Source organism: Sapajus apella, unplaced genomic scaffold, assembly GCF_009761245.1.
Source record: "Sapajus apella isolate SASKATOON/1434 unplaced genomic scaffold, GSC_monkey_1.0 scaffold32, whole genome shotgun sequence".
Lineage (NCBI taxonomy): Eukaryota > Metazoa > Chordata > Mammalia > Primates > Cebidae > Sapajus > Sapajus apella.
In genome coordinates this window covers 4157944-4180065 of record NW_022436972.1, presented here as the reverse complement: position 1 = coordinate 4180065, position 22122 = coordinate 4157944, and the positions used below count along the sequence as shown (strand labels likewise).

Sequence of the window (22122 nt, the reverse complement as noted above, 5' to 3'; positions counted from 1 at the left end):
CACCTCCTCCTTCCGCCCCCACCTCCACCTTCTCTCCCCTCCCACATCCCCAGTCTCCCACTTCCCCCTCCTTCCCGCCCCACCTTCCCCTACTCCCCTCGCTCCTCCTTTCCACCTCCTCCGCCCTCCCCCACCCCTCCCCGCCCCTCTCTCCACCCCCTCTTTCCCCACTCCGCTCCCCGGGCGGCGGGCGGTTCCCTTTCTCCGGCGTGTACAGATTTGGGCAGAATGTGGTTCCAAGGCTCTCGGTCAAGAATTCAGAGGAGGAAAGTTTGCTGGCAGCGCCGCCGCTCACACCACTCCCCGCCCCGGGGGCGGTCCTCGAAGCCGGGCCGCGCCGCCCGGGCTCCCCTTCCCGGAGCCTTCGCTCTTCCCCGGGAAGGCCTGGCCTTGCATAAGGGCCCGTGCGCCTGCCCCAGCCCTGTGGGCAGCGCACCCTGCTCTGCTCAGTTTAGCGAAGATTCTGCTCTTCAAACTTAATGCAGAAAAAAGGGGCAGCGATCCGTTTTATTTTAGGCAGGGAAATGAGGGCGCAAAAAGGAGACTGAGAGGGGCCAGAGAATAGGACAGCAGGTTCGTGCTGGTGGCAGGTGGATGGATGGAAGGTTCCTTGAGAGCGGAATTTCCTATTTGGACGCCTGTGCAGAGGGAGGTGGCTGTGAAGATCAAGTAGCCTTGATAACGCGAAGGTGGCCTGGACAACAGAAGCCCCAGGGAAGGAAAGGGGGCGGGACTTCTGCTGCCAGAAGGGATGATCACTATCCGGATCTTCAGTGGGACCCGCGCCTCCGCCAGGGCTTGTAGAGGGGATGAGGGTGTGGGCCGTATGCAGGGAGCACCGTGCCTGCGTCTCCAGCGGCGAGCCCGGCTACAGCAGGCACACCAGAAACAGCTAACGCGTAGGCACTGTGCCAAAACTTTGCCAACTCTGTTGCATTTATTCCTTAGAACAACTGAGCCCTCCTTACTCCCATTTTACACACGGTGATGCTGAGGCCTGGATGGGCTAAGTGTCTTGACCATGACCACACAGCTCTTTGCAGCCGACTGAGGACTCAAACCTCGGACTCCAAAACTCATGCTATGGGACGACTTCGTATTTGGGAGGCCTAAGACAAAAGGGTTCAGCTTTGGGGCAGAGTGAAGGGACCCTGTGTTTGGAGGATAGGCAGGTAGGCTTGGAGCAGGTGGATATGTATGTGCTCACAGTTCTCTCTCACTCACATTTCACCATGGACACAGCGGATCTTTACCCCTCAGGATGTTACTGACGCGATTCATTAGCAGGAGTTTCTGAATTCCTGGACTTTCTCCTTGAGGAGCTGTTGTCTCTGGTTCTTCAGGGAAATTCCCTGTGCCCAAGGCTGGTATCCATACGCATAGTTACTGGAGTAGCAGATGGGATTAAAAACAATTCTCCAAATTTCCATTTTTCTGGGAATTCGTGGGATTCCTGGCCCACATATATTTTATAAGGGGCCTAACCTGGAGCCTAAGGATGTGGGTGTCTAGGAGTAATGATGAGGGGACATTCTTCAGTCTAGTATGAATGTGTGTCCCTTTGCTGCTTTTCCCCAGCAGCTATGAAACACACCTGATACTGTTAGGCCCCTCTGATTGTTTCTTTCTAAAGGGTTTCGAGATCCCACTAAGGATTTTCTTTTTTTGTATGGTTCAGTTGCTATTTTAACATCTACACACTCATAACACCTACATCTTAACATCTACACACTCATACGAACCCAGAAGACACCCTAAATTCTCCCCAAAAGTGAGAGAAAGATTTGACATCCCAGCCTACTAAGGAAGTCAGTGGGAAGCCTGGTTCTCAAATCAAATGTCTACACAATGTTCCAACAGAGTACAGAGGAAATCAGTGTTTAAGAGGCCGTGTGGTGGGATAATACCTTAGGGTGCTATCTAATAGTTCATTTATTTCTAAACTAGTGTAACTGCCATATTGATAATTAAATATCCCATAGGAGCTCTAGGAGGATCTCCTTCTGTTATCCCTTCTCCATTTATTTTTAGGGTAGGAACTGAAGCCACCAAAAGGCTTACTACACAACCCAACACCCAAGCCTTGTTTTGGGGCAGGGGTCAGTGGATCTGTGGCTCCTCAGGCTGACATCTAAGTGAAGAAGGAAGCTGGCTCCGCCCAACAACTCCTACAAAGGAAGGGCCATGGTTGGGGGCGGTGGGGGGTGGGCGGTAGGGGGGAGATGGGGGTAGGTATTCAGTGGTTCTGGGCAGCTGATTCATTCACAACAGAATGGCCATTTTCTCCAGCATGGCCAACTATCCCTTGTCTTTTTGCCATGACAGCCTAGAAGGTAGAAGCTAGGGCTAAGGCTGCTGCTAAGGAATTCTTCCTCCTACAGGGGCCTAATATTAGGCTTTCCTTATATTGTGGAGGGGGCCCTGGAGGGTGGTTAGAGACTCTCTTCCTTCCTGCTGGGCAGCCTGAAGAGGAGCAAGAGGATCTGGTGAGCAAAATGAAGCAAAGCTTAGGGTAGTGCCTGGAGCTGACAACCCAATTCCCTGCTGAACAGCATGCAGTTGGCTCAGGGCTGTTCCCCACCTGGGAGCTTCCTGCCACCCACAGGCTACCCGGCACACACTACTGGGTCAATGGTCCAGGCCTGTCTGCCACCACAGCGCCCTGTGCCAGAGACCTTTCCTGGCCTCTGCTGGATCACATGCCTAATGTCATTCCTAGGGACTCCAGAGGCAAGTCCAGGCTAATATGCTCTGGGAAAACAATGGACGATGTATGTGTTTGCCTTTTGACCTAGGTAAATGATACCTGGATCCCAGGTCTGGCTCTGGGGCAGGGGAGCTTCAGGCCTGGCTATGGCAGAACTCTAAAGGAGGTACATTGGGTTTTCACCACCTCTTAAATCATCTCAGAGAGAGAGAGAGAGCCACTTACTTTCACATGCACAAGCTGCTGCTGGCTCTGTCACAAGAAGATGAACTACAAGTAGTAAAATCAAGATGAAGTCCTGTGTAAATCTTTGCAGCTTACAAAGATTGTAGAAAGTTGAAGATGAAAGGGATATTAAAGAGCATCTTATTCTACCGCCGCATTTTGCAGCTGTAAGAACCTCGGCCCAGGGAGGGGGATTTGGGAAGCCACCATCACACAGCTGCTCCATGGCAGGAACTGTGCTGACTTTCTGTGGCTATTGCCATGACACCCAGCATTGTTTGACTTTTGAAGATAGTAAGGGAGAAAGCAGGCCTTCCAGCGTCTTCACCTCCCACGACGTTTATTGTTTCCAGCTGTTAAAAATTGGCCCTTTAAAAATGGGTCACCCTGCCAGTCATTGAAGGTCACTGTGGCGGGGAGTGGTGATTTAGAGGGCTGCAGAACAGGCAGGTGATTGGAGGCATAATTGCCAGTCTCCTCCCTGGCACCTGGGATTTCTGTCATTCAAGTCCCTGAGTGTGTGCCCTCAGTAAATACTAACCCACAGAGTCAATTGCTAACTGCAGTCATCTGTGCATTTGCCCTCTGGGGACAGAAAGCCGAGGGAAAATGCTATTTCCTAATCTAGTTGGCCTTGGATGGGGAGATGTTTTTGCCTAATGGAAGCCTTCGAAAAGTAAATATTGTGTATTTAGGACCTACAGTGCTCCCCAGGATGCTGTAAGGGACCTGGTTATAAAGAAAAAAAAACCTCACAGATGGCTTTGTCTTTGTCTTTGTCTAAGTCCTTTTGGTTCCAAGTAATCAACTTGAGCTGACTTAAGCATTAGGGGACATATTAGAGTATAGCAGTATCTCATGAAGTTCAAGGGCAGACTGGCCTCCAGGTAACCTGAGAAGCTGCTAGGAACCTAGGCAGCCCACCTTCTCCAGCCTTCTCCTCTGCTTCACATCTCTGCAATCCACTTTCTTCTCTGTGAGTAGCTGGGTGGAGGATAATCCCTCAATAACTACCACATCTGCATCTTCTCTCCTAAAGAGATTAGCCAAAGGTGAGTGGCTGTCCTCATTCCAATACTAAATTCCTGGGAGAGGGAATTTGGTTGTCCCAGCCTGGGTCAGGTGCACAGCTTGATCCAATCAGGCGTGCCCTGGAGAGGGTGCTCTGAGACAGGCACATCTGGGGACGCTCAACCTCATGCAAGACCGAAGGGCAGTTCTCCAGGAAAGAAGAGAGGAGCGTGGAGGGCAGACATTTCAAATATGCGTTATAGGCTTCAATCAAATTAGTTACTGATATAGAAAAATGGCAATGTCTAAGTAGGGTGCTTGAGAAACGGTTCTCAAGAGAGAACTGTAGAGATTTTGACTATTTGCCTAACTTCCTGGATGATAAATTGTCTATCATGGAACTGTTATCTTTTTTTTTTTTTTTTTTTTTTTTTTTGAGACGGAGTCTCACTCTGTTGGTAAGGCTTGAGTACAGTGGCATGATCTCGGCTCACTGCAACCTCTGCCTCCCAGTTTTAAGTGATTCTCCTGCCTTAGCCTCCTGAGTAGCTGGGATTGCAGGTGCCCACCACCACGGCTGGCTAATTTTTGTGTTTTTAGTAGAGATGGGGTTTCAACATGTTGGCTAGGCTGGTCTCGAACTCCTGACCTCAAATGATCTGCCTGCCTCGGCATCCCAAAGTGCTGGGATTACAGGCATGAGCCACCACACCCAACCAGAGCTGTATCTTTTTATATAGTAGATTTCTTGCAATGTAACCCCTATCCTCTGGACTTTGTGTAAAAAGCTCATTCAGATGATCTCAGGAGTGTCTTAATCTTTTATGTGACTGACTATCATATATATTTTCATTCTTTTGAGGTATGTTTGCTAAGTGGATATTGAAAATGAAATCAAAGTATAATTTTAAACTTGTGTTGAAATGTATCTATATAAGTACATGTGCACACTTACCTACCTTGTTAAACACCCATCCTGCTTTCCAAAGGATTTGAAGCAACATCTAATAAAAACACAGAAAAAATATGGCCAAGAGCTGTTAACACCAAAAAAAGAAGTAAAGGGCAAGTCGCAAACAGATTACAGTTGAGCAAAGCTGCAAAGGACTGTCATGCCAGGCCTGAAGTGATTGCTAAATGTAGTTCTGAACTTTCTGGCATTCAAAGCCCAAACTAGTGTCTACTCTTTGGTCCTCAAAACCCTTTCAGAGGATCCACAGATCAAAACGATTTTCATAATAACACCAAGACACTGTTTGCATCTTTCATTGTCATTCTCTCTTTCTCTGTTTTTTTTTTTTTTTTTTTTTAAGATGGGGTTTCATCATGATGGCCAGGCTGGTCTTGAACTCCTGACCTCAGGCGATCCACCCACCTCAGCCTCCCAAAGTGCTAGGATTACAGGTGTGAGCCACTGCGCCCAGCCTCATTGTCATTCTCTTAGGAGTATACAGTGGAGTTTTCCAGAAGGCACATGCCATGTGCATCACCACAGACTGAATGCAGAAGCAGACATGAGGATCTAGCTGTCTCTACTAAGCCAGACATTCAGCACATTTAAAAGTGTAAAACAATGCCACTCTCCTCACTAACTTTTTTGTTTTGGAAAATAGGTCTTTCATGAAATATTAATTATGTTGATATATTATGGGTTTGTTGTTATTTTAAATGAATAAATAATTTTTGATTTAGTTTCTAATACTGTAAACATTGACGGATATATATTGTATAAGCAAAAACTCTTTGGGGTTCTCAACTATTTTTAAGAGTATAGAGGGGTCATTAGAGAACTGCTGCTCAAGAATATTAGTGGTATTTAAAGAGCTTCTGCACAGAAAAAGAAACTATCAACAGAATAAACAAACTACAGAATGGGAGAAAATATTCACAAACTGTGCATCTGACAGTGGGCTAACATCCAGACTCTATAAGGAATTTAAACACTTCAATGAGTAAGAAATAACCCCATTAAAAAGTGGACGAAGGGGCCGGGCACAATGGCTCACCACTGTAATCCCAGCACTTTGGGTGGCCGCGGTATGAAGCCTGTCTCTACTAAAAATACAAAAAATTAGCCAGGTGTGGTGGCACACGCCTGTAGTCCCAGCTACTCCAGAGGCTGAGGCAGGAGAATCGCTTGAACCCCGGAGGTGGAGGTTGCAGTGAGCTGAGATCGCGCCACTGCACTCCAGTCTGGGGGACAGAGCAAGACTCCATCTCAAAAAAAAAAGTGGGCAAAGAACATGAACAGACACTTCTCAAAAGAAGACATACAAGCAGCCAACAAATATGAAAACATACTCAACATCACTAATAATTAGAGATATGCAAATTAAAACCACGAGGAGCTACCATCTCACCCTAGTCAGAATGGCTATTATTAAAAAGTCAAAAAAAAAAATAGCAGATGCTGCTGAGGCTGTAGAGAAAATGTAATGCTTATCTATTGTTTATGGGAACATAAATTAGTCCAGCCACTGTGGAAAGCAGTTTGGAGACTCCTCAAAGAACTTAGAACTACCATTTGACCCAGCAGTCCCATTACTGGGTATATATCCAAAAGAAAATTAATCTTTCCACCAAAAAGACACAAGTGCTGGTATATTCACTGCAGCACTCTTCACAATAGCAAAGACATGCAGTCAATTTAGGGGCCCATCAATGGTGGCTTGGATAAAGAAAATGTGGTACACATACACCATGAAATACAGCCCAGCCATAGAAATGAATGAAATTATGTTATTTGCAGCAACATGAATGCAGCTGGAGGCTGTTAGCCCAAGTGAATAATGCAGGAACAGAAAACCGAATACTGCATTTTCTCACTTATAAGTGGGAGCTAAACATTGAGTACACGTGGACATAAAGACGAAAACAATAGACACTGGAGACTACTAGAGGGAGGAGAAAGGGAGAGAGTCAAGGGCTAAAAAACTACGTATTAGGTACCATGCTCACAACCTCGGTGATGGGATCATTTGTACCCCAACCTCAGTGTCACACAATATACCCATGTAACAAATCTGCATATGTACACCCTGAATGTAAAATAAAGGTTGAAATTTATTTTTAAAAAGATTATTACTATTATTTAATCATCCATATCAGTTCATTCTCACAATGCTATATATTAATAAAACTACCTGAGACTGCGTAATTTTTAAGGAAAAGAGGTTTAATTGACTGGCTGTTCTGCATGGCTGGGGAGGCCTCAGGAAACTTGCAATCATGGTGGAAGAGGAAGCAAGGCATGTCTTACATGGTGGCAGGAGAGAGACAGAGCAAGGCAGGGGGTTGGGGGATACATGCCACACTTTTAAACCATCAGATCTCATGAGAAATCACTATCACGAGAACAGCATGAAGGAAACTGGCCCTGCGATCCAATCACCTCCCACCCCCCGACACGTGGGGATTGCAATTTGAGATGAGACTTGGGTGGGGACACAGAGCCAAACCATATCATGCATCTGAGATGCTGATTTTGTCCCTACAGATTTTTTTTCCAGAAGACATTGGTCACATCTACACTTGATCCCCTACAAAACTGAGATTTTTTTTTAGGAATAGATGAAGTAGCACTTTTGTACACATACATTCATTTATTCCTCATTCTATCTGCTCAAGACATAGTTATTGAACACCTGTTCTACCTATGCCAGGTAACATGCTTGACTCTGGGAACAGAGTGAAGGGCAAGACACACATGGGCCTTGACTTCATGAAAGTTAGGATCTAGCTTGCAAAGGAACGACAGTATGACTTAAAAACAATATAGGGTCAAGGTAAAATTAATCCAGATGGAAACCGCTTTTATTTGTCTTCACATAAACTACCAATTTTTTTTTTTTTTTTTTTTTAAACCTGCTATTTATTTCGTTGAGTCTGAAGACTTAAGAAATTTCTAGGCAGGAGAATATCATGTGCCAGGTATTGGATTTACTGGTGATTTAACTTACAGCAGCCCTAGTCTGTTATTGTGTTTAAAGGTATGGTATGTTTTGAGAAAACTCAGCCAAGGTAAACAAAAATCCATGTTGGAAAGTATTATATTTGTGCTGGGCATGGTGGCTCACACCTGTAAGCCCAGCACTTTGGGAGGCTGAGGCTAATGGATCACCTGAGGTCTGGAGTTAGAGACCAGCCTGACCAACATGAAGAAACCTCATCTCTACTAAAAATACAAAATTAGCCGGGCGTGGTGGCACATGTCTATAATCCCAGCTACTCAGGAGGCTGAGACAGGAGAATCGCTTAAACCTGGGAGGCGGAGGTTGCAGTGAGCCGAGGTCGCACCATTGCACTCCAGCCTGGCAACAAGAGTGAAGCTCCATCACACACACACACACACACACACACACACACACACACACACACACAGTATTACATTTGTATTACAAAAAGATTTTTCATTCTGGAAATGTAAGACTTATGGAGGGGTTGATCAATAACTTGATTGATGGAATGATTGAGCAGTTCATTGTGTATTTAAAACATGATTCAGATGATCCCAGTTGACTCAGTTTTTCGGTTATATGTACAATGCATTTAGGAAAACAAAAGTGTATTGCACAGTTGCAGTAGAAAAGGAAGAAGCACGCTTCCAGGTGTGGCTGGTGTCTGCTGTTAGACAAACCCCCAGAATGGGAGGAAAAGTCTAGAGCTGGTAAAAGGGCAGTGCCAAAGAACATATAAACTTCAAAGTTTAAGTGGAACTTAATTTCTTTGACAGCATGGTTGAGCAGAAGGTCAAGGCAGTGCTTATAAATTTCAGTAAGACATTAGACAAAAATCTTTCGTAGTGTTCTTGTTGATTAGCTAATGGGGAGATGTAGGGTAAATCATGGTACAATTAGATTGATTTGCAGTTACCTGGTTGAACAACCATTTCCCAAAAGTCTTGGTAATACATCCATTTCAACTTTGACATGGTTCTTTACAGGCTCATCGTGGGGCTCTATCTTCAGCCTCACTCAATACAATATTGTTATAAGTCACATGCTGGTGAAATCTATTGTTGACACACAGATAAGAGGAATAGTTTATACAGTAAGATGCTAGAACCAGAGGCCAAAAACATTTTAAAAGACTGGAGAAACGTGTCAAATTTAATGAGATAGAATTTAATAGGATAGCATTCCACATTCAGGCCCCTTAAAAGCTACCTAAAGAAGTTTATGATGTTTGGAACATGGCATATTTAAATGGCATCAGAATGAGGCAAATACATTAACGTATCTGAACCAGGCCCAGTGTCGCATATCTATAGTCCAAGCTATTTGGGAGGCTGAGGCGGGAGGATTGCTTCAGTCCAGGAGTTTGAGTCCAGCCTGGGTAACATAGTGAGGCCCCACCTTTAAAAAAAAAAGTATCTTTAAAGACTTTTCTATGAGTAAGCCACCACTTGATTTATAGGATGAGGTTTCCTGAAGCTTCTTGATGTCAATAGGTCTTAGGCCAGGGGACAAGAGGGTGAGGCTGTGGAAGAACCCTGCATAGAAAGTATTGTTTAAGGGTGTAGTATGTGGCTGGGCACAGTGGCTCACGTCTGTAATCCCAGCACTTTGGGAGGCCGAGGCAGGCAGATCATGAGGTCAGGAGTTCGAGACCAGCCTGATCAACATGGTGAAACCCTGTCTCTACTAAAAATACAAAAATTAGTGGTGGCGGGCACCTGTAATCCCAGCTATTCAGTAGGCTGAGGCAGGAGAATCGCTTGAATCTGGGGGGTGGAGGTTGCAGTGAGCAGAGACAGCACCACTGAAGTCCAGCCTGGGTGACAGAGCGAGACTCTAAAAAAAAAAAGTGCAAAAAAAAGTGGAATATACGAAAGAAAACAGCAAACTCAATAAACGACTTTCTAAAATGTGACGAGAGGCTTCAGATTATATTAATAGAAATATAATGTCCAGAATAAAGAAGGGGATGTTCCTGCTTTACTCTGTCCAGTTAGACCCCACTTGGAGTACTGGAGGCAATTCTGGGTGACTATCTTTTACAGAGACTTTGACCAGCTAAAATATAAAGAGAACATAGCAGTGAAAATGGAAAGGGTCTTGAAATCATGTCATGTCCCTGCTTTCAAAGTGTGGCACTACTGGCTACCCCTCAGAGCTCCCTTCCTACTTCTTTCCCTCACTGTTTCCGTGCTGGCCTCGTTGATGCTCCCCAGACATCAGACATTTATCATTGCAGGGTCTTTGTTTTTCTCCCTAGATACTGACACTGGCTTATCCCCTCAGTTCAGAGATTTTTTTTGAAAGTCAGGTCCTTGTCCAAATGTTATGTCCTCAATAGGACCTCTCTTACCTCCCAACCTAAGGAAACACTATCATTCCCTGTCTCTTTACCTTGCCTTTCCTTTTATGTATTTATCACTACCTGACATTACATTATAAATGTACTTATTTAACTGTTTCTTTTCTGTCTTCCTCAATAGAATATACATTCCAGGAGGGCTGTGGCTTTGTTTTCCTCTTCCATCCTTCAGCCATCCTCGGTACACGATAAGCAATTTTTTTTGGAATAGGGTCTCTGTCACCCAGGTTGGAGTGCAGTGGCGCCATCTTGCCTCACTGCAGCCTCGACCTCCTGGGTTCCAGCGTTTCTCCCACCTCAGACCCTCAAGTAGCTGGGACTACAGGCATCTGCCACCACTCCCGGCTAATTTTTTGGTACTTTTTGTAGAGACAGCGTTTCACTATGTCACCCAGGCTAGTCTTGAACTCCTGAGCTCAAGCAATTTGCCTGCCTCAGCTTCCCAAAGTGCTAGGATTACAGATTACCGGCATGAGCCATGGCGCCCGGACCTCAATAAGCAATTTTTTTTTTTCAGACAGTGTCTTGCTCTGTCGCCCAGGCTGGAGTGCAGTTGTGCGACCCTGGCTCACTGTAACCTTTGCCTCCTGGGTTCAAGCGATTCTCCTGCCGTAGCCTCCCGAGTAGCTGGGATTACAGGCATGCACCACCAAGTTCAGCTAATTTTTGTATTTTTAGTAGAGGGTGGGTTTCATCGTGTTGGCCAAGCTGGTCTCGAACTCCTGACCTCAAATGATCCACCTGCCTCGGCCTTCCTAAGTGCCGAGATTACAGGCATGAGCCACTGCATCCAGCCACCATAAGCAATATTTGATGGATTCAAGGAATAAAACGAGGCCATACTGCAAACCTACAAAAGGAAAGCTAAAAGCATTCAAACACGTGAAGGAGCTACTTTGTGGAAGAGGTTTTTCCCACATGGCCAGGATAGAATGATGAGTAGGTGCTGAAGGAAAAAAAGATTCGAGAATCTCAGGCTCTGTGAAAAAAACATTTCCAAGAGTTGGAAAGGGTGGGTCACTGGGGTCGTCCCTGCCACTGGTTGTATTTCCACAGATTTCAGAAAACCACTTGTCAGGGGTACTGTTTGGATTTTGAATTCGATGATACTTAAGATTTTTCCTTATTCGGAAATTTTATGAGATTGTCACAGGTCAGGCCACCTCCTTCTTATTAAAAAGTATTTTTAAAATTTGATCTACTGAAGTAATTTTCCTATGTGAACATACCTTCAATGTTTTAAATGTGACCGTGGATTCAATTTATAGAAATTATGCCCATTTTCTGAAGTACAGTTTGGACTATGTGAGATTTAGAAGAGAAAGATTTTGGTTTCATGGGAAGTATGTATCACTCCGAAGGCATCTTAAGAATGATCAGGATGTATGTAACTTTTCTTTTATCTACATAACCAATGTGCTCACCACCCTTATAAATAGTCATAAATGTTGCTTTCTGGGTATCTTTCTAGATAAGACATTGCATCTGTTCCAAGGAGAATGATTTTAGCACTCATCAGCTGAGAAAGGAAATGAATTCTCCCATTGTAACTACTAAGGTAACTTAGATATCTAGTCAGTCGTACCCTGGTATGGACGGACAGACAAGAGTAAACAAGATTCAGTCCTGCTTCTTCAACGAGGCAAAAGTTTTCTTTCTTTCTTTCTTTCTTTTTTTTTTTTTTTGATGGCAGTGAATGTTTAATACTAACACAGCTCTCAGAGGAAACTAAACAGGGGTCTGGTGTTTTTATAAAGCAAAATAGACAAACAAAGAAACATAACAACGTTTGTAGAGGACTGTGTGTTTTTGACTTACAGGAAAGAGACAAAATATCAGTGCAGAAGGACTCCAGGCAGCTTCCAGCTCAGATCCCCAGCGCTGACTCACTCCCACCGTCCTGGAGCAGGCCAGGAGCTATGATACTGCCCAAAAGTGTGTCCTGGGAATTTGTGATCATTTCTCTGGCTATGTGATGAGATTTTTTGCTGCCTAAAAACCATGAGGTTAGAACCACATGGCTAGTGTTCTGTTAACCTACTAAGTGAGAAAATAAAGTCTTTCCTGGAATTCTGAATTTTAAAAACTTATTTCAAAATGCAAGCAAAAAAAAAAAAAAAAGAAAAAAAGCCCAAACATAATGTCAGCACATTAAAAACAAGCAAACAACAAGAACAACAAAAACTCAACAAAAACTGAGCTACATAAAGGTAGACAAAGAGATATCAGCCAGATTCTAGAAGAGTTTCATGAGAAGAGAAGGGAAGTATGAGGATGTTTGACACCAGTTCCTAGCAACTTCCCAGAAAACAAATTTGTAGTGAAACAGGATCAGTGAAGGCAGAGCAGACCCAAGATCATGATTTGGGATGCCTCTATTATTCCCAAGAAAGAGGACAACTGGTGTTCTTCCCTGGTCATGAGCACCAGACAGTGACTTTCCTATGTGACTCTGTATCACAGGGCTTTGGGTCTGACCGCATACCCCAGTGCTAGTCGCAGAGCCTGTATCCTGGTTCTTCTTATGCCCCACAATCAGTGGGATCCAGACACGTAACAGACTAGGGTCTGCTTGTTTATGCATTTACGGGCTCACTATCTGTACTGGGCCCCAAGCTCCTTAAGGACAGGAAGGAATTTTGTCCGCCACGGTATTCCCTGCATCTAGCATAGCTCCAGTCCCAGAGTCAGCGCCCAGTAAAGATTTTTCAAATGTTACTATTGAATGAAGCAAAAGGTCCAAAGAAATGCAAAGCTGGCATTACTCCTAACCAGAGGCAAAGTGTGCACGCTTGGTATGAGAGAGGATTTCCCCCTGCGGTGTCTTGAATTTTCAAGTACTGGGCACCAGAAGTCACCTTGTCGCCTGGTAACTCATTTCTTCAGTAATGTGAGTAGCCAAGGCGGGATCTTTGCTCACTACTGAACCCCCTCTACAGTGCCTAGCACCCGGGAGATGATCAGTAGACATTTGTTGAATAAAAGAATAAAAGTGACTGCTCTTGGCCTGACTTCTGCCTAGCAGGCTGCCGTCGTCACCCAATAAAATGGGCCTCTTTCAAAACAGGACAAGTTAGGAAACGGAATTTCCCTAAAAGGGAAAGCCAGTAGGGTGGCAGGCCCCTTTCGCTACCCTTTCTGAGACGGTGACAAGGAGAAAGACGGGAAAGGGGAGAAAACTTCCCAGGGTGATGGGTCCTGCACTGCCCTTTGATCTTGGGTTTGAAAGGTGACCCGACCCTCCTGGCCATAAAACCCCAGCAACTGGAGCCAGTAGGTTTGGAGGCCGGCAAGGCATTTCCTCCCCACATGACGAGGTGGCTTTCTCCGCGGCTAGCCGCAGCGCGCGCAGCTGCCGGCGTTTCAAAGGTGAGGACCGGCAGCCTCGCGGCCCGGCTGCGGTGCGCTCTGGGCGCGGGCGGGCAGGGGGTGGTGCCCGCTCCGGCTCCCGCCACACCTCCCCTGCCCGTCCCCTCCTCCTCGCGCCTCCATTTGGTGAACTCACAATAGGGTTCCAAGCCAGGAAAGAGACACCTGCCGGTGGCACGCGGCAATGCGGGGCCCGCGAGCCCTCCCGACCAGCAGGCCAGGCCGAGGCCAGCGCGGAGAACCCGGCAGAGCGGGCCGCGCCGGGACTGCGCGCACTTCTCCTTTGCGAGCCTTCTTCATTCAACTTCCAAGGACATAACATGATGTCTTCTTTACACGCTCTTCCAACCATCTTGCAACAAACACAGGTCCACGTATGGGGGAGCCCAAATGTCCCGCCAGCCTGACCCCCAACGCTGACCGCTCCCGGAGCTGCTGAGCCAAGATATCGCTAGAGCGTTGCTCTGCAGTCCGCGGGCATTAAAAGACAGAAAGCAAAGCCTCATTCGATTTCTTTTAAGTTCCCTTAGGGTGGCCAGATTGTTCTCTGGTGAACATTTCCCTATCCCCTGCTTTAGACAAAGACTATACTAGTGCTTACGCCTGTGTGTGCGTCTGTGCGCGCGTGTGTGCTTGTGAGTATATGAGAGAATGTGTGGACATGAAAGTGACCAACTGGCCGGGCGCGGTGGCTCAAGCCTGTAATCCCAGCACTTTGGGAGGCCGAGGCGGGTGGATCACGAGGTCAAGAGATCGAGACCATCCTGGTCAACATGGTGAAACCCCGTCTCTACTAGAAATACAAAAAATTAGCTGGGCATGGTGGCGCGTGCCTGTAATCCCAGCTACTCAGGAGGCTGAGGCAGGAGAATTGCCTGAACCCAGGAGGCAGAGGTTGAGGTGAGCCGAGATCGCGCCATTGCACTCCAGCCTGGGTAAAAAGAGTGAAACTCCGTCTCAAAAAAAAAAAAAAAAAAAGAAAGTGACCAACTATATTAGCAGTCACAGTGAGAGAAGCAAGCGTCAGATGAGAACAGGGGGGAGAGAGAAGTAAGAAAGGAAAAGAAGGAAAGAAAGAAGAAAGGAAAAAGAGAAAGAGAGAAAAGAAATGTAGCAAGAACGCTGCATAAGGACAACTCACTATGAGCTGGGACTCTGGGAGCCCAGTTTAGTTGGAAAGGCAGGACTAACTCCATAATCATTATCACAGACTTTCATTGCCACCTAGTACTAGAAGAAAGAGCTCCATAAAGGCTGGAGAAGTAAAGTCTTCTGGGCTTTACAAGCGAACTGGTCTGGAGGTCGTGCCTTCAGAATGGGGTCACCTGGGCGAGAGGAAAGTTTAAAGGATGGCTCAGTTCACTGAGGAAGTAAGTGTGGTGAGAGAAGATCAGACAGACTAGGGGAGGACAAAAATTCCAGAAACATACAGGGAATTGCTGGTCAGAGAGGGAAGAAAACGAAGACAGTGCAGAGTCATTTAGGCACAGAGAAGAGAGATTACAGAAAGAACTACTGGAGAGAGCTGGCCTTGGGCAGGGTTTTCCAAACCATTAGAGGGCTCTGAACCAATATGGTTGTGAAACCAGCACTTCAAAGGATAATGCAAAATGTCAGAGTGGGCTGGGCACAGTGGCTCATGCCTGTAATCCCAGCACTTTGGGAGGCTGAGTGATAGCAGCCTGGGCAATATAATGAGACTGTCTCAATTTTTTATACATGTATATATATAAGGCCTGGTGCAGTGGCTCATGCCTATAATCCCAGCACTTTGGGAGGCCGAGGTTGGCGGATTGCTTGAGGTCAGGAGTTGGAGATGAGCCTGGCCAACATGGTGAAACCTCATCTCTACTAAAATTACAAAAATTAGCCAGACTTGGTGGTGCACGCCTGTAGTCCCAGCTACTCAGGTGGCTAAGGTAGGAGAATCACTTGAACCTGAGAGGCAGAGGTTGCAATGAGCCAAGATTGCACCACTGCACTCCAGCCTGGGCGATGGAGCGAGAGCTTGTCTCAAAAAAACAAAATAAAAACAACAGCAAAAGAAAATGTCATAATGTATCTCAAGTAGCAAAGGTAGTTTCCTGAAACTTCTGTTTAAAAATATATTTTGGGGTGGCACAATATAATCTCTGTGACATTCTTAATAAAAAAAAGGCATAACCTCAGTTCAATCATGAAAAAAACATCATACAAACCAAAATGGAGGGACATGTAACAAAACAGGGCTTCAAAAGTGTCAAGGTTGCCCGAGCGCGGTGGCTCACACCTATAATCCCAGACTGTGGGAGGCCAAGGCGGGCAAACCATGAGGTCAGGAGATCGAGATCATCCTGGCTAACATGGTGAAACCCTGTCTCTGCTACAAATACAAAAAATTAGCCAGGTGTGGTGGCACGCACCTGTAATCCCAACTACTTGGGAGCCTGAGGCAGGAGAACCGTTTTAAACCTTGAGGTGGAGGTTGCAGTGAGCTGAGATCATGCCATTGCACTCCAACCTAGATGACAGAGTGAGACTGTCTCAAAAAAAAAAAAAAAGTGTCAAGGTCATGAAAGTCAAGGAAAGACAGGAAAAAGTCACAGACTACAGGAGACTAAATAGACATGACAGCTGAATGCAATGTGCAGGGTCCTGAATAGGACCCTGGAACTGAAAAGGGACATCAGTGGAAAGCTGGTGTCTTCAGTTTGGCTGATAGTATCATACCGACATTGATTTCCTGATTATGACAATTGTACTATGGTTATAAAAGTTGTTAATAGTAGGGGAAGCTGGATGAGGGATATATAAAAATTTTTTGCACTATTGTTGCAACTTTTCGGCAAGTCTAAAATTAGTTCAAAATAAAAAATGTATTTTTGTAAGTGTGAATGACAGGGGCTCATGACATAGAATTTGTTTCTTATAATGAGCGGTGGTGGAAGATGTTCACAAGCCACTTCCCTTGGGAGTAGAAGGTGTCCGGAGGTACCAGCCTGGGCCAGGCGGCGAGGGGAGCTCCTGGAGCTGAGGTTCCTGGAGGGTTTAGGGGTGTAATGGGGGTGAGTGAGAAGCTGCTGGTAAAAGATCATGGTCAGATTTGGTGGTAACTGGAATCATCACGGTGCCTCTAGGCATTTCAGTCCAAGCCACCTATCTGCTGTTTGACAGAGGCTGTAGATTCCAGAAGGTCGGGGAACTCTGACCGCATGAAGTCTGAGAGGTGGGCATCCGGGATCCTGAAGCTGTCACTATGCTATTCTGTTATAATCTCAAGCAGCCACTTTGCGGGAAGTGATATGCGAGGAAGAGAGACTGTTAGAGAACTGGTGGTGTTTGATAGTCCAGGGTTGTGTTATTGCTTTGATTTTTTTTGTTTGTTTGTTTTGGTGAAGGAGGAACTAATTTCAGCCGTAAACCATAGTTTCTCTGACTCCCCAAGGCTGTTGGCAGATAAATGTCTCTTTTTCTCCGGGAATCTTTCAAGCAACTTAGCAAAATAAAGGGTCTGGTGAGGCAGCTGCTTCTAACATCTATACCACTGCCTTGAAAACATATGGAATTAGAACAGCAGTTTTCGACTGGGGGTGACTTTGTCTCCCAGGAGACATTTGGCAATGTCAGGAGACATTTTCAGTTGTCACACTGGGAGAGGGTATATATGTGTGTATGTTACTGGCATCTAGTGGGTAGAGGCCAGAGATGCTGTAAACATCCTGTCATGCACAGGACAGCACCCCGCCAATCCCACCACCACCAGCACAGTGTAAAATCACTCAGCCCAAGATGTCCTTAGTACTGAGAATCAGAAACCCTGAGTTAGACGGGATGAAAAGCTGACATCTGTTTACAGTCCAGAAAGTTGCCTGGGTGCTTTTCACAAAAGAAAGGGTTTTAAGTTTCATTTCTTGGCTTGATTTCAAGTGGATAATTATAACCTGCCTACTTAAAATTTACACTTTAATTTTCAGTGGGTATCTTTCGTCAGTTCATGCTTAAACAAGCTAAATGTGGCTGTGTTCTTGACAACAGGGCAATACTCCATGGCTGAGTCGGTTACAGGTCAACGTGGGTGAAACAATTGGTCTGCAAAGTGATTGAAGCCTTTGGGGGCTAAAAAGCACTAAAACAAGAAACCTGGGATATTATCATCATTATTAATTATTAGTGATATTACAGCACTTATTCAGCCACTCTCAGGATTCCCACAGGATTCCCATTAGTGCTAAGGTCAAAATCCGATTTCTGACCTTCAGTCCAACACCGGCTAGAATTAATATGTTAGCTTTTAGAAGCTGGGAGCTGTCACGCTGCACGTCCCTGCTGCTCCAGTGTTTGGGAGAGGCTTTGCACTGGCAACACTGAGCTTCAAAGGAAATCTTCAATCTTCTATCTGTACTCACTGTTCCCATATATAGAACAGAGCAGCACATACTTGTCTATTGCTTCAAGGCAAAAGCAAATTCTGAAGGTATTAAATAGAGTCTTACTTCAAGCAAACAAGAGAGCCCAGAGAAAGTTAAGGGTAAGGTTCTGTCCCTTTCCTTACGTGTTAACAATTAAAATAACATGTTTATTTTATTTTGTATTTATTTATTTGGAGACGGAGTCTTGTTCTGTTGCCCAGGCTGAAATGCAGTGGTGTAATCTCAGCTCACTGCAAACTCTGCCTCCTGGATTCAAGCAATTCTCCTGCCTCAGCCTCCGGAGTAGCTGGGATTATAGGTGTGCATCACCAAGCCCAGCTAATTTTTGTATTTTTAGTGGAGACGGGGTTTCACCATGTTGGTCAGGCTGGTCTCGAACTCCTGACCTTGTGATCCGCCCATCTCAGCCTCTCAAAGTCTTGGGATTACAGGCATGAGCCGCCACACCTGGCCTAGATTATAATAATTTAGAGTGGCAGAGTTTAAGATCAGAATCCAAGCTGATTGTAGACTGAAGGGTTATCATTTTATAAGCCACACAGATCAGTTTATGAAACCTGATTTGTCCTTTTTTTTTTTTTAACGGCATTTAAATGTTAAATAAGCCTGAACAACTACACAGAGGCAACAGGCATAAAAGAAGCAGGCTTAAAAAAAATTTTTTTTTAATTTTTGGTGTGTTTGTCCATTTTCTCTAGGATTTCTGTCTTCGGAAAGATAGTATCAATTTCATCTTTAGTAACCTGGAGTTTTGGCAAAGTGTGACTTCTGGAATTTTGAATGGTGATAGCTGTCGTTTCTCTGCTCTACACAGCTTTATTTAAATAGCTTTAAAATGGAGACTCCTCTGACATGACTCTTCCTTTAAAATCCATATAATTTCACAGTACAAATGCTACCTTTCATATATGGACAAGGTGCCACTGACTTTCTTGATTTTTTTTTTTTTTTGAGACGGAGTTTCACTCTTGTTACCCAGGCTGGAGTGCAATGGCGCGATCTCGGCTCACCGCAACCTCCGCCTCCTGGGTTCAAGCAATTCTCCTGCCTCAGCCTCCCGAGTAGCTGGGACTACAGGCATGCGTCACCATGCCCAGCTAATTTTTGTATTTTTAGTAGAGACGGGGTTTCACCATGCTGACCAGGATGGTCTCCATCTCTTGACCTCGTGATCCACCCGCCTCGGCCTCCCAAAGTGCTGGGATTACAGGCGTGAGCCACCGCGCCCGGCCTCTTGATTTTTTACTAGTTGATTTGTCTACACCCTCTCACGAGGGCCCTTAAAAACATGCCTTTCGAAGGTGTTAGCCAAGGCGAGGGGCAGAAAGTTTAGCCAAGGGACAGAGTGTGTCTTTGCAAAGCAAACTGGCACGTTCTAGACAGAGTCTGAAACCCTGGCTCTCCATGGGAATCATCACGACAGAGTTAATATTTATTGGCTATTGAATATGTGCCAATGAGTCCCAAATTTTTTGTGGAATGACTTATTTCAGCCTTGCCGCAACTCCTCTATTTTACAACCAGTAAAACTGAGGCTCCGAAAGGTCAGCTATTTTATTTATATAAAGTCAGGGAGCAGAAAAGACTCTGTGGGAATCTGAAACAAGCCATCTGTCTCTGGAGCCCTTGCTCTTGACCTTTTTCCCAACAAACGTGATCTTAAAAAACCATTAATTATATTAGCATGTGATTATTACATAGTTTGATTTTTAAATGTTTCACACTATTTTCACAACTGTTACCTCTTTTGCTCCAGAGGCATGATGGTAACTAAAATCCTGGAATGTGTCTTTTCTTAAAGATTAGATATGGAAAAGACAAAATTGCAAGAAACACCCTTCCCCAATGCAATGTTAACAGAAGCCCTACTTGAACAAATTTGGTGCCCCAGGAGATCACTTCAGTTTATTTTCCTTCTCCCCAAGATAAATGTAGGTGGTGGGCTGTTTTAGGGTTTCTTTCAGTACTGCTTTTCTTTTTCTACACTTTTCTTGAACATGATGCAATTGATACCCTTTTGAAGTTGAATTATACCTCTGGCGTCGCATTGCGTGAAGCATTTTACTCATGGCTGTGTTTTTGGAAGCTAAGTGCATGGCAGTAACAGCATGTTTGTCTTGGAGTTGAGACTTGAGAAGCATGTTCCTCCCTTGAACACAACCTGAGATGTATCACCTCCCCATCTGGGATTCCAACCTTAGGTACATAAGGGAGCCAGTGTGTAATCGTAAGAGACGATGGGAGTGAGAAGCCATTTTCCATTAATTTAGATGAAGGCTGATGAGGTGAAGGGCAGCCATCTATCATTTCTAGGGGGTTTTAGTACTAGTGTCATCCCCCAACTGCCTCCCTATTCATGATTCTACAAGTATGGGGGTCAAGAATGGTTGGCAAATCACCACTTTCAACAATGTCGATTTAGGCTTAAACGTGGCCATTCAGCATCAAGTTGATAACAAGTTGCTAAACAGACACATCTGTGTTTAGGAGAGCGGTGGCAACCTGCCGGCATGGCCTAGGGGGCCCTTGGAAATGGGTCCTCAGCGCTCCTTTCTCACCTGAGCGCTGGCCGCTCCCTACTCTGTGGCTGTACCAGGCAGCTCCTGCGTCTCTTTACTCCAGATGGGGTCAAAGGCAAGTCGTGGCCACATTTTGGAATTCCAAGGACTGGTTTCCTACTCCCTCTAGCCTGCAACTTTGAGATTTAGTGGTTCTAGGATGGATGATACGGTCCTGGGATGATAACCAATTCGTGCGACCAAACCTTCAAGACACAGAGGAAATTCAATGTCATCATTTAAAGCAGGAGACATTTTATTTTTGCTTCACCTCTCCATATGGATCCCTTGACCTGGGAAGCCTTCTTTCATTGCATCTCGTGAATTTCAATATTAATATATTCTTTCTTCAATATTCAGTCATCTCCCAGGAGCAGCTTTCCTCACCCACCTTCTGGATGGGATGTCTGCGCCACACCCCACACACCCTGGGCCTCCTTCAAATGCAGACGCACCACGCAGAGGTCTCCCAGCATGGCTTTGTCTGCCCTTCCCACTAAACTCTATTCAATCATTCTGGCTGATAGTAGGGGATCAATATATTTGTTCAATGAATGAATCATTCTTTCTGGTAGAGGAGCCTATTTGGGAAACACCTCAAGTCAGACTTCTTGGTGAATACTGAGGGCCTGGAACAAGCTGATCTGGGAATGCCCCGAATCCCCAGATCTATGTCTGAAGCCAGCTACCCCGTCCTGTGACCATTATCACTCGGCCGGTGTGCCATACGTTCTTCAGACTCTCCGTATTTCAATGCTATGAGCATCTCCGTCAGCTCTGGTGGTGTCAAAAGGGCCCCCAAGTAGCTCCTAACTCGCCAGTTAAACTTGGCCGTGATTGCAGTGGAGAAAGGTGCTAGACTCTTAGTTGAAGAAGTGGGATCGTGAGTGGGGCTAGGCCAACCGTGTGGGGTCTTTCATTTGTAGATTCTCTCATGGCTGCCTCGGTGCCCCAATGACTGACTTTTTCTTTTTTTTTTTTTTTGAGACAAGGGTCTCACTGTGTTGCCCAGGCAGTTCTCAAACTCCTGCAGTCAAATGATTCTCCTGTCTCAGCCTCTTGCAGGCACTGGCCACTGTGCCCGGCTTGCCTGCTTTTTAAAGGGGTGGAGCAATGCTTTAAGCTAGTGGCCGCATAGGACACAGCCATGCTGGGGAGAATTTTCCACTCAGAGACAGCCCCGCATGCAAGCAAAGGAGATGGCCTCCTTCTTATGAGATGAGAACAGAAACTGCTTAAAACGATTCCCTCATCACTCAGTGCACTGAAATTCTACCATAAAATCCAAGTATCTGCCTTGAGGGGCTTGTGGGCCTACAGTCTATTAACCTCTCCTAACACATTAGCATTAATTAGTTTGTTCAAGGACAGGTCTGTTTGCAGTGTGGAGGAAGGCCCCTGAAAGGTCTGTAATTGCAGAGATGAATAGAAACCTGGGCAGCGTGGGCAGCGTGCGGACCTGAGCTCAGGCCACGATCCTTCCCTTGTCTGGGTTTTAGCCCATCTCTTTGAGACTTCGGCTAAG

At 45.5% G+C, this 22122-nt stretch overlaps 2 long non-coding RNA genes across 2 annotated transcripts; one reads left to right on the top strand and one right to left on the bottom strand.

Annotated features, from left to right (window-relative positions):
* Nucleotides 1–2229: 2229 nt before the first annotated feature.
* On the top strand, nucleotides 2230–5651 carry LOC116562276. The gene is made up of 2 exons (XR_004273859.1): nucleotides 2230–3984; nucleotides 5388–5651. It is a non-coding gene; the product is annotated as an uncharacterized LOC116562276 (long non-coding RNA).
* A 6394-nt stretch (nucleotides 5652–12045) lies between these two features.
* LOC116562275 lies at nucleotides 12046–13832 on the bottom strand. Its single transcript, XR_004273858.1, has 2 exons — nucleotides 13796–13832; nucleotides 12046–12249 (listed from the first exon to the last, which is right to left on the bottom strand). It is a non-coding gene; the product is annotated as an uncharacterized LOC116562275 (long non-coding RNA).
* Between the last annotated feature and the right edge of the window lie 8290 nt (nucleotides 13833–22122).